Source organism: Rhinopithecus roxellana, chromosome 6, assembly GCF_007565055.1.
Source record: "Rhinopithecus roxellana isolate Shanxi Qingling chromosome 6, ASM756505v1, whole genome shotgun sequence".
In the NCBI taxonomy this organism is placed as follows: Eukaryota; Metazoa; Chordata; class Mammalia; order Primates; family Cercopithecidae; genus Rhinopithecus; species Rhinopithecus roxellana.
This window is the reverse complement of record NC_044554.1, coordinates 35,857,097-35,869,227: the sequence shown is the minus strand read 5'-3', so window position 1 is coordinate 35,869,227 and position 12,131 is coordinate 35,857,097. Positions and strand designations below refer to the sequence as shown.

The 12,131-nt window shown below is 36.7% G+C and overlaps 1 long non-coding RNA gene across 1 annotated transcript in view; it reads right to left on the bottom strand.

Moving 5' to 3' along the window:
• The window catches only part of LOC104675368, a 59,684-nt gene extending 50,665 nt beyond the window's left edge, over positions 1 to 9,019 (bottom strand). Inside the window, exon 1 of the long non-coding RNA XR_749768.1 lies at positions 8,889 to 9,019. This is a non-coding gene — a long non-coding RNA (uncharacterized LOC104675368). The remainder of the gene's footprint in view (positions 1 to 8,888) is intronic.
• Between the last annotated feature and the right edge of the window lie 3,112 nt (positions 9,020 to 12,131).

Sequence of the window (12,131 nt, the reverse complement as noted above, 5' to 3'; positions counted from 1 at the left end):
TTTTAAATATGTAAAATATCTCAAACCACTCTTTGTTGAAAGACTGTGATTTTCTTGAAGTTGGTTTATCTTCTACCAAATGCCACTTAATGCTACACTTATTTTTAGTCATGCAAATAATATTTTCCATGGGGCATAACTGGTGATGTACATGGAATTTTATATCTGCTTGTCCTTTTCTGTATAAAATAGAAAATACATTTTGCATTTTTATATAAATGGTGAAAAGAACTTCATCATTGGTAAGTGATTTTTTTTTTTTTTTTTTTTTTTTTTTTTTTTTTTTTTTTTTTTTTTTTTTTTTTTTGAGGCAGAGTCTCGCTCTGTCGCCCAGGCTGGAGTGCAGTGGCCGGATCTCAGCTCACTGCAAGCTCCGCCTCCCGGGTTCCCGCCATTCTCCTGCCTCAGCCTCCCGAGTAGCTGGGACTACAGGCGCCCGCCACCTCGCCCGGCTCGTTTTTTTGTATTTTTTTAGTAGAGACGGGGTTTCACTGTTAGCCAGGATGGTCTCGATCTCCTGACCTCGTGATCCGCCCTTCTCGGCCTCCCAAAGTGCTGGGATTACAGGCTTGAGCCACCGCGCCCGGCCGGTAAGTGATTTTTAAAAGTACTTTTTGTATACTTGTTACTATAAAGACATACTCAGCAATCCAGCTCACATATTACCTTATCAGACCAACACAATTTATTACCATAGTCTATCCTGTATATTGTAAGCTAAACTGCAAAGCATGAGGATAGTTGACAGGAATTTTACATGGTCCAGTGACATACATGCTAAGAAAGAAATGACATATTCTGGAAGATGGAGGTGTGCTTCCCTTTCTAGCAATTTCCTTCTTTCAATACATTTTTCTTTATTAAAATTACTCATTAATTTGTTTTATGCCTATCATGTCTTGCCCTTCACTTTCATGGCCTGCTTCTTGCATATCTCTTTCAAATTAAAATTAGAATTAGAAACATATAAAGGGTGTGTGTGTGTGTGTGTGTGTGTGTGTGTGTGTTATCAGTAATGGTTACTAATATCCCTGTAGTTGTAAGTCTAAAACGAATTTTAAGTACCAGTCCGTTGGCAGACTGACTGACAATGTCTTTTCAATCAAAAAGAGTAATAAGTCTTTTTTCATCTTGTTTCTCACCCTGGTAAGCAATAGCTCTTGGTAAGCAATTGGCTGCATTCATTGTCATCAGTTGTAGCATGTGTTACTGGAATTTCGTTCTGCTTAAGGTTTCTGCATGTTTGAAAAATTATTAGGTTTCTGTATTGTGATTTAGATGAAGGTCAGTTTGGCCATAACTTTTTTATAGAGACTTTCAGGGTCCAGGTTTACTACTTACTAAACACTTCTAAATAAAGTATCCTTTATAAACATTACATCTTAGAGAAAAGTGTGAACCTTATAAAAATGATGCAAGTGATTTTAATAAAGGGGGCTACAAAAAAGGGAAGCTATAAGCTGCCCCTCTTTTCACTCTGACCCCATCTGTTGTAAATGAATAAAAGCACAAATTGGGTTTTATGCTGAACACTTTAAAGTCAGTAGTGGTTTAAAGTTATAAACAAATGAAAACCAGAAGGAGACTCAGAAGTTATGTGAACCTATGTGCTTGAAGATGCAAGTTTCTTCCAGGTAATTATAGTGAGAAAAGTGGTGACAGAAAGAAAAAACAAAAAGAGCTATTCCAATATACCCAAACACTTGCTTGCACTTTGGAGTCAGTCTGTGAATAATTCGCCTTGGGTCTGGGCCAAATGAAAACTAGAACATAATATTTAAAAGTTTTTACAAAGCTACATTTATTTTCTTTAAGGACTTTTTCATTATTTGTCTAAGAAGCTTTTTTACTCTTTCTGGTGTTAAAATACTCTTTCTTTTGTGAAATAATTATATGTAGAGGTCATTTTGTTTTTTGTTTTTTGGTTTTTAACTTTTCACTTACCCAAATTACAAAACTTAGTAGCTATAGTGAATTAATATTTATTTTTGAAATGTACTAAGTAAAATTTAAAAGTCAGAGAACCACAGAATTGGTCTATTTACTGATATATAAGTTGTTTACCCAATGTTAAACTTGTGTCTAACCTCTCTAACATTCCCAGTTGAGGTCAATAGACTAACGTGTGAAATATAAGGCATGGAGGATTGAGTATCTCTACCACTGAGAAACTCAAGAACGGAAAAGGAAAGGCATTTAAGGATGTGGTTTCCTCCACTTGGAAAACCACCCTACAAATTCCCATATTTTTTAAAGGCCCTACTCATTTGATATTTGTATTCTTAAGTATTCCAGGCCAACCCCCTTTAGGCTAGGATTCACCTCTCTGTACCACTATTTTTTTTTTTTTTTTTTTTTTTTGAGACAGAGCTTTGTTCTGTCACCCAGGCTGGAGTGCAGTGGCAAGATCTCGACTCACTGCAAACTCTGTCTCCCACCACCCAGATAGTTTTATAAGGAATATATGCTCTTTAAAAACAGCTTGGCTTGAAGTGGACATTTATCAATTCAACTGTTGGCTGAGCCAAAGTGTATTTATCTTACCGCCCAATTTGGTTCTTGATTCCAGTTGCTATAGAGTTTTCCTATGTCTCATCTCAATGGGAAAGAAGAAACTATTCCAGAGCAGTCACACTGGGCTCTGTTTGTTGGCCTTGTTTTCTTCCAATGTATAAACAGGGCCTCTAGGTTTTAAATGTTAACTAGGACCTGGTTACTAAATTCAGACCTAATCCTTTTTCCTACTGATTTCAGATATGAAAAAAAAAACCACCTTTTTTATATTATGAAGACTTATGTAGCATTACAGCTTTTACAAGATCTGCTATCAAATGTATTAAATAATTACAAATCTTAGAGGGCAGAAAAAGTTTAATTTTTAAGAATTGATTGAACGATTACCTTGATGGGTCTTCAATTTGTGAAAAAGCAGTTTTATGTAAGTGCCTAGACTAGAGAAGCCAGCTGAAAATGAAAATGTAAAGAGGAGGCCTGGCATGGTGGCTCATGCCTGAATCCCAGAACTTTGGGAGGCCGAGGTGGGCAGATCACCTGAGGTCGGGAGTTTGAGACCAGACTGACCAACATGGAGAAGCCTGGTCTTTACTAAAAGTACAAAATCAGCCAGGCATGGTGGTGCATGCCTGTAATCCCAGCTACTCGGGAGGCTAAGGCAGGAGAATCACTTGAACCCGGGAGGCGGAGGTTGCGGTGAGCCCAGATCGCGCCATCGCATTCCAGCCTGGGCAACAAGAGTGAAACTCCATCTCCAAAAAAAAAAAAAGAAAAAGAAAAAAAATGTAATAAAAATAATACTAAAGAAAATGTAAAGAAATGTATAATTTGTAATTTTCTATGAAGAAATATACAGGTGTCTGGGATATTGTGAATTTAGAGATGGCCCCAGAAGTGAAAAGAATATTTTTTCAGTTGTGGAACTGACCTAACCTTTATATTCAAGAAGGCTGTATAATGTACCAATTTAAATTATGTGCTGCTCATTGATGCAGCACTATTTCTTGTACATCAACTGTGTTTCCCTTACTCCTCAATCTTCAGTAGAAGTCTCTTACTCAATAGATGGGTGGAAGAGGGACTGATTTGGGTGACATGAGAGGAAAGACAGAAGCAGTCATATGTAGAAAGACTTGAGGGAGATGAAGAGTTTGCTGAGAAGCAATAAATAGGGACCACATATGATCAGGCACAAAGTTCAAGCTACTTACTAAACCCAAGGCATGTTGATGGGAGCTAGGATGTGAAATGGTGTTTCAACCTAATTGATACTTAGAACAAAAAGGATAAGGTACCTTTAACATCCTGGGCAACCTAAAAGAATCTGTGTCACTAATATATATGTTTCTGACATGACATACAGAAAAAATAAATGCCACTTATAATTTGTTTTAAACTGTGTTTTGTTTTTGTTTTTGCTTATATTTTTGTTTTGCTTGTTTTAAAATGTCCTGTATGTTTTCCTTTATCAAATGGAGTTTACTGACTCTTCTGTTTGGTGTCATCAACCTCAAACCAATAAATTTATATATTTTTATTTATAAAAATTCACTATTAATGCCAACAACAATATTCAAAGACTATATAAATTGTAGCAGACACTGTACCATTATTGCAATTTTTGTTAAACATGATGACAACTTCTATTTAGTTTACCCAAAGTCCAGGACTTTGAGGAGTGCTGTGGTCTGAAAGTGTGTGTTGTCTCCAAATTGATATGTAAAAATCCTATCCACTAAGGAGATGATATTGGTAGGTGGGGCCTTTGGGAAGTATTTGGGTCATGAAGACAGAACCCTCATAAATGTGATAAGATCCCTCAGCTTGTTTGCAAGCTGACTTCATGTGAGGACTAAGTAAGAAGGCATCAACAATAAACCAGGAAACAAACCCTCACCAGACACCAGACCTGCTGGCTCTTTGATCTTAGACTTAGAAAAGTGAGAAATGTATTTCTGTTGTTTATAAGCTATCTGGTCCATGATATTCTGTTTCAGCAACACGAATGGACCGAGGCAAGGGTCAGGAGAGCACTGGAGCATGTCTTCTGTACCAGGAAAGGCATAGGTATTTATGAAGGGCACAGCAAGGATTTAGTCGTGTCTGTGCAGCACTTCTCAACATTCCTTAAATGTCATGGCAACTCAGAAAATGATTCATTTGTTGTTTACACTGCATACTTGGGTAAACACAAGAGGATTGTCATAACATCCTCCTGAGACATCCTAGATCTCACACAACAGACTCCAAAAAAAGATAAATATTTGGGCATCCTAAAACCCATTTTTGATGTACCAGTTAAATCCCTGGTACAATTTCAGCAGACTCTCAATATTGACACACCTTAGGATTTGATATTCTAAAGAAACCACATATCTACTTGCAGTGTGGCCTTGTGCCTAAGTTTTGTCCTTAAGAAATGCCTTAGTCCAGCAGTATAAACAGACTGATGAGTTGGTGTTTAAAACCAGGACATAAAGAATTCTCTTCTTAAAAGCAAATTTGCAAGTGAAACTATTCTCATCCCTATAAACAGAGCAGTAACTGTTTTGTGGTGCTTACCAACTATAAGCAAGTGAATAAATAAGATCAATTCTTAGGATGATGATCCCCTGAAAAAAAATAAAGCAGAGTAAAGCATTCACAAGTGACAGGGGTTCAAAGTCTGCTTTAGATTGGAACGACATGACAGGGCTGTCTCAAGATCAGCTGAGACTGGCATGATTCCCAACAGTGGTGTATTTTCTGGGGGAATTAATTACCTTCCAGCTCAGGACACAGCAAGCTCTGAAAGTGGAGATAAGCTCAGCACAGTTAATGATGAACAGAAGGAGGTCTAATGTGGCTAGTGAGAGTGGGAAGGAGTGGTAGGAAATGAGGCAAGCTGGAGGCACATCAGCCAGGATCACAGTACAAATCTGGATTAGATCCCAAAATTAGAGGGCTTGCAACTGGTAAACTGAAATAATCTGACTTACATGTTTAAATGATCACTGTGTGGGAAATGAATTGTAGAGAAGCAAGAGTGGAATAAAGAAGACTGGTTAAAAGACTATTAGAGCAATTGACGCAAAAGGTGATAGCTTAGACCAGAGTGGTAGTAGTAGAAACGAAGTAAATTGAAAAATTTTAGATGTATTTTGGATAATGTATCTTCCAGAATCAGAAATTAAAATTGTTAGAGTCCTAGAGTAAAAAACAAACCGAATCAAAGCACAGCACAACACACACACACACACACACACACACACACACACACACACACACAATTGAGAAGTGTTATTTGGGTTGAGTGAAAGGAAGATCCGTTTTAGGATTGACTCTCCCAATGTTGGACTTTATTTATTTATTTATTTATTTCTTAATGATGTAAAGACTCACAAATACATCTTGGTGGATGTAAAACCTACAATCTTGTCACATTGATCATCTGTTCATTCTTTTTCTCTAAGGAGAAACTGTTTCTGTCCCATGATCCATTTCTCATATGGGTCATTATGACCCATCTATAGGCAATTCTCGGAAAACAACATTCTCATTTTAGGCACGCCCCACAGAATATATTCCTGGTTTGTACTCTCCTAGTAGAGTATAAGCACACAAACACAAACAATAAAACTCTATTTTAATATCCATATTCATCAGGTAATGGTCAGGAAGTAGCATTTTAAGTATGTATTTTATATATTTACATAGTAGTATATTTCTTACATGAAAGTGTTTTACCATGTTTCAGTTACATGGTATCGCTTGAGAGTCTTGGGTTAACATGTAGCCCATTATCATTTTTCCAACTTAACAGAAAATACATTCTGTGTTAGGCTGAATACTATTCTCTAGATACTATAATAAATCTGAATTTCTGTAACTTTTAAATGTTTCACTATTTGGAAAAAAAGGTCTTTGTAGATATGATTAAGTTAACGGTCTAGAGATGAGGAGGTTATTCTGAATTATCTGAGTGGACCCTAAAGGCAATTACATGTATCTTTATACAAGTGAGACAGAAGTAAATTAGACATGCATAGAGAGGAGAACACTCTGCACAGGGAGACAGAGGTTGGATTATATGGTCACAAGCCAAGGAATGCTGATAGCAACCAGAAACTGGAAAAGACAATAAATGGATTATCCTGTAGAGCCTCCAGAGAGTGCAATGATGCTAACACCTTGTTTTGGGTCCAGCAATACTGATTTCAGATTTCTGGCCTGCAGAACTGTGGGAGAATAAATTTCTGTTGTTTTAAGTCACCCGGTTTGTGGTAATTTGTTACAGCAGCCACATGAAACTAATATAGGCCCCCAGTTAGTATTTTCATGCAGAACCTATGAATTTTCAAAAATGAATTCCTAATGTTCAGGAAATGATGTGATGTATATATTTCTGTTTCTTGGATGAAAGTCTACTTTTATAATGTATATGTTTTTATGGACCCTCTAGTTGATAAACTTCAATCACAACTTCTTACTCTGCATTCAAAAATGAACCCGTATTACCAGGTTCTGTTGTGAACATAAACCTTTGATCCAGAATTTTTTGAGACTTTGCTTCTGTCTATCCCATTATCATCTATTACCTGAAACTACCTGGCTGAAGGTGGAGAGTGTTTTATATTGAAGGTGAGAGTTTTGGGCTATTTTTCAATAGAAACCCAAACTCTAATTGAATCAGATAACCCATAGAGGGTCAATTAAGCATCACACCGCACTTCATGGAAAGAACACTCAGTAATCTCTTTGGAAAATAGTCTCAAGCAGAATTGATTTGTTATATTGCCACCTCTCATTAAATATTGAATCTTGGTATTACTGTTCACTCCTATTGCCACTCCTGGTCTATTTGTTTCTCACTAGTTATGCTGGTGCACTCCATTATTGGCAGAGATCCAGAACTCTCCATACCTCAGAGTGTAAGCTCAGCCTCCCATTGGATTTAGATAGAGTATATTCCTCCTCACCTCAAGTCAGATACTTATAGTATTCCTGGCTGTAATTAATGACTTCCCAAGGAAAATCTGACTCCCATGCATGATATATGGTCTTTCTCCATGAACCTGACAAAGCAATCAACAACAGCACAGCATTCTGAAGTAGAAGCAGCAGTAGTAGCACTACGTAAAGGCAGCCCACTCTGGGGCCAGGCAGCATGTGATGCATTCATTGTAGAATGCTCCATTATCAAGCAAGCCCTGCTGAGTTCCAGCTCCATTAGGAGGTGACAAAAGAAGTAGAAGCTGATATTTTGGATGACAGGAAAGCAGAGTTAAACTCCCCTCTTGTGTAGTACTACAAAATTTTCATACGCAAGAAAAAAAAAAAGATGATTTTTGTGTCATAGTCATGATCTAATGAGGGCCAGGACCTATGAATAAACAACTAAATATAAAATATTCAAAAACAGTTTTCAAGAGACTGTTCTTTTTTCAATAAAGGAAATAATTATCTTAACTAAATTATAAACTTAATAAGAAAAAAATAGTTTATATATCTTAATGGGTAAAAGTATTAACATCCAATCTGACTTTGTCACTTACTTGCTAGGTGACATTGGGCAAATTATATAATGTCATGCACGTCTGTGTGAAAAGACCACCAAACAGGCTTTATGTGGGCAACATGGCTGTTTATTTCACCTGGGTGCAGGCGGGCTGAGTCCGAAAAGAGAGTCAGTGAAGGGAGATAAGGGTGGGGCCGTTTTATAGGATTTGGGTAGGTAAAGGAAAATTACAGTCAAAGGGGGGTTGTTCTCTGGCAGGCAGGAGTGGGGGTCACAAGGTGCTCAGTGGGGGAGTTTTTTGAGCCAGGATGAGCCAGGAAAAGGAATTTCACAAGATTATGTCATCGCTTAAGGCAAGGACCCGCCATTTTCACTTCTTTTGTGGTGAAATGTCATCAGTTAAGGCAAGGCAGGGCATTTGCACTTCTTTTGTGATTCTTCAGTTACTTCAGGCCATCTGGGTGTATACGTGCAAGTCACAGGGGATGCCATGGCTTGGCTTGGGCTCAGAGGCCTGACACATAAGGTTTTAAAACTTCTGTTATTTCATCTTTAAAATGGGCATTTACTCAGGATTAGATGATACATATGGAGTAGATAGAACAAAATCCGGAATTGGAAAACAAATGTTAGTCACTGACGCTATTACTCCTCCTGCTCCCACTCCTACTACTGTAACAAATACTATTGGATATTTTCATGGTGTTTAGTATTAATTATGCATGTTTAGGTCATGGAATTATTCGCAAGCTAAAACCAAATTAAGACAAGCGAAGGAATTAAAGCATATTTGTCTTATCAGAAATAAGGTGTCAGAGCCATTAAAAAGTACCAAGAGTTTGTTTTACCTAAGCAAGTAATGAAATAAAATTCTTACCAGGAAATTTAGATTACAATATTGGAGCTATCAAATCCATGCTCTGAAGGCAAGGCACAACCAGTAATGTTAAGAAGTCCGTTGACAACTATACTTGATGTTCTTCTACCATAAACATTTAAAAAGAAAGTACTCCTCTTGCTTGAGGCACTGTAAATAAAAGATAGCTGTTAACGAGTTATCTGAATTCCTAGAATACCACAGAAGGAGGGATTACTAAATAACAAGAGGGTTATTTTGTTTGGTTTTGATTACCGCCCCTCCACCCCATGTCTTCAATTTATGTCCTAGCAATGTCATGGAGGACAGGAAAAATGTAGCAAGAGAAAAAAAAAAAAAGATATAAACATATTAAGGGAGTTAAACCTTGTCCTAGTTTAAAGGCACAATTATGTTGCATTTGGAATATTCATCATCTGGTTCCCAACCCAAAAGCAATGGCCTAGCTTTGTTACTCTCCCTTGTTCTTCCGTTTTATTCTTTTTTTTTCACACATGGGCTTACCCTTATAACACTGGCAAATTACTTTCTTCTCCTGTGTTTCATTCCACCCATGTGGAAAATTTTCCTGAATTTGAAAACTGGTATATTTACATCTTGACAGTAAGTACCATGTCTTACCATCTAACATTTTTAAGATTTCCTTTTTTTGTTAGTCTTATTTAACTTTTTTGACTCCCTCGGCTTCCTCTGACTTGCACATTTAAATTTGTCATTGATGCTGTTATACTAGATTCAGAATTTTAACTTTAATCTAATGCATTGGAAGAGGAAAAAACAAGAATGAAAACACAAATATGATGTTTTTATATTCATTTATCCTTTTCATATTTACTTTGTATTGAATTTCAGTTTTAGTAACTATTTTGCTATTTAAAATTATTTGGACTCACTGTTTTTTTTTTTTTTTTTAACCAGCTTACCAGGGATAAGTAATACTGTGTGCACCATGACAAAATTATACCCTTTGAGAGCCGAAAGACGACAGATGATGATTGTTTTCTAGGAGATATTTTACTAGTAGTTTACCTAATGAGGGGATCTAATTTATAATACTCACATTGGTAGCTGCTTTATATTCATTAATTCTGTATTTTTCAAAGTCATTACCCAAGTAATACAATTATTCTTATATTAGAAATGAGGCGCCAGGTGCGGTGGCTCAAGCCTGTAATCCCAGCACTTTGGGAGGCCGAGACAGGCGGATCACGAGGTCAGGAGATCGAGACCATCCTGGCTAATACGGTGAAACCCTGTCTCTACTTAAAAATACAAAAAACTAGCCGGGCAACGAGGCGGGTCCCAGCTACTCAGGAGGCTGAGGCAGGAGAATGGCGTAAACTCGGGAGGCGGAGCTTGCAGTGAGCTGAGATCCGGCCACTGCACTCCAGCCTGGGTGGCAGAGCAAGACTCCGTCTCAAAAAAAAAAAAAAATGAGGCAACTTATTGCTATTGCCAAATCTGACTTCAGAGCCTATTGTTTTCAGTCTCTCAAGATTCTCTCTGTCATGGAGTCTGTCATGGAGTAACAAGGAACTGCAAATGGAACAAATACATCATGTATCTGAAGACCCAAAAAAGATAAGAAATATGTGGGTACAGCACAATGCCTAAAAAATAATGACTAGCATTACCTATTGGGTAGTAATGATCCAGAGCTTAAATAAAGTGTAAACTTAAATGGAATTATAAATTCCAAATCCCAACAATGGTTCCTCCCAAGCCAACAGGCCAACAGAACAATTCAAGAACAATAATCTTACTTAAATCCGAACTACATAGTAATGGTTCAGTATAGCTAATTAACAAATGCATTACCTCCTATGGATTTATACATAAAAACATCATGTTGTATATGGTAAATGCACAAAATTGTACCTGACAATTTAAAAAATAAAAGAAATAGTTTATGGTAGAAAACGACTACTTTGGAAATAGTTGTATGTTTATCGTTTGTTCTTTTGTTTGGAGGCTTTCATAAGCTAATTCATTCAGTCATTCATTTGATATATATTTTTTGTATCCTTACTACGTGTAAGTTATTGATTGTTCTAAGTGCTAACGCAAAGCGTTAGTTTGTATATAAAATGTATTTATCTTACTCAAACTAGGAATGGGTTTCTTTAAAAGATGTTTTACTCTAAATGTAAAATCACCTTTATCAAAAACAGTAGAAGAGTACCAGAGCCCATATCTTAACTGCAATCATATAAAAAGAAAACTGCCGGACAAAAAGCTTTGGATTGCATCATTAGATAATGTCTGAGTGTGCGGTGGCAAATATAAAATAAACAATAGTAATCACATATTCAAGCAAGCATCATTGAAAGACAGAAATGACAGACCTGGAAAAGTGCGTAAGGGTAAGAGCAATATAGTAGTATATATTAGTTTACATCAAGGGGTGGAAATGTTTATACACAGTTGTGTGTGTATGTGTGTATGTTAATGTGTATAGCATCCTTAGAAAAGTCTATAAACAGATTCCATGGGTGAAGTTTCCTTAATGATGTTCAGGAGGGTATTTTCTGAATTTTCAAAGAATATGATTTAAATAATTTGGTCAAATAGCAAGAAAGTTACAGCATCTGGTTTAAACTCATCTATCATGCACAGTAACATGAATAAATGGAGACATTCAGCACTATACACACAACAGAAATTGTGTTCTCCTATTGATATAATTAAATACTCATAGAAGCCTAAACGCATAATAGCTTCCAGACCCTTTGCTTAATGCCAAAAATCAATGGCTCCGCTTCCAATGAACTTGATAGGCATATGTTCCTAGTCAGAACCATTGTGAACCCTCTCCAGTTTCTAAACATTTATTGCTGGTACTGTAATAATAAACATCTTGCATTTATAAGATGTAATGTTGCCTAGAATTTTTCATTTTTCAAGAATGCAGAGCACACTTTCTAATGGCTCTCATATGTCCAGTGTGCCCACGAACAATTTGTCTTCTGAGTGGAGTGTTAATCTGACACCTCAAGGACAGACCTGTTTTCAGAAGGACTTAAAGAAAAGCTACACACATTCATAGGCTTCAATAACTACTGAAAATCCTAGTAAACTGTGGCTGGGATTACTCAGAGTTCTGGATCACATCACTTCATGCCACATTTGGCTTACATAAGAGTTATTAAAGATGATAGTAGAATATTTTTCGACTCATTGTCAAATAGGTACATACCAAGCACACATTTAATATATATGCATACATATGAGATCAAACTAATG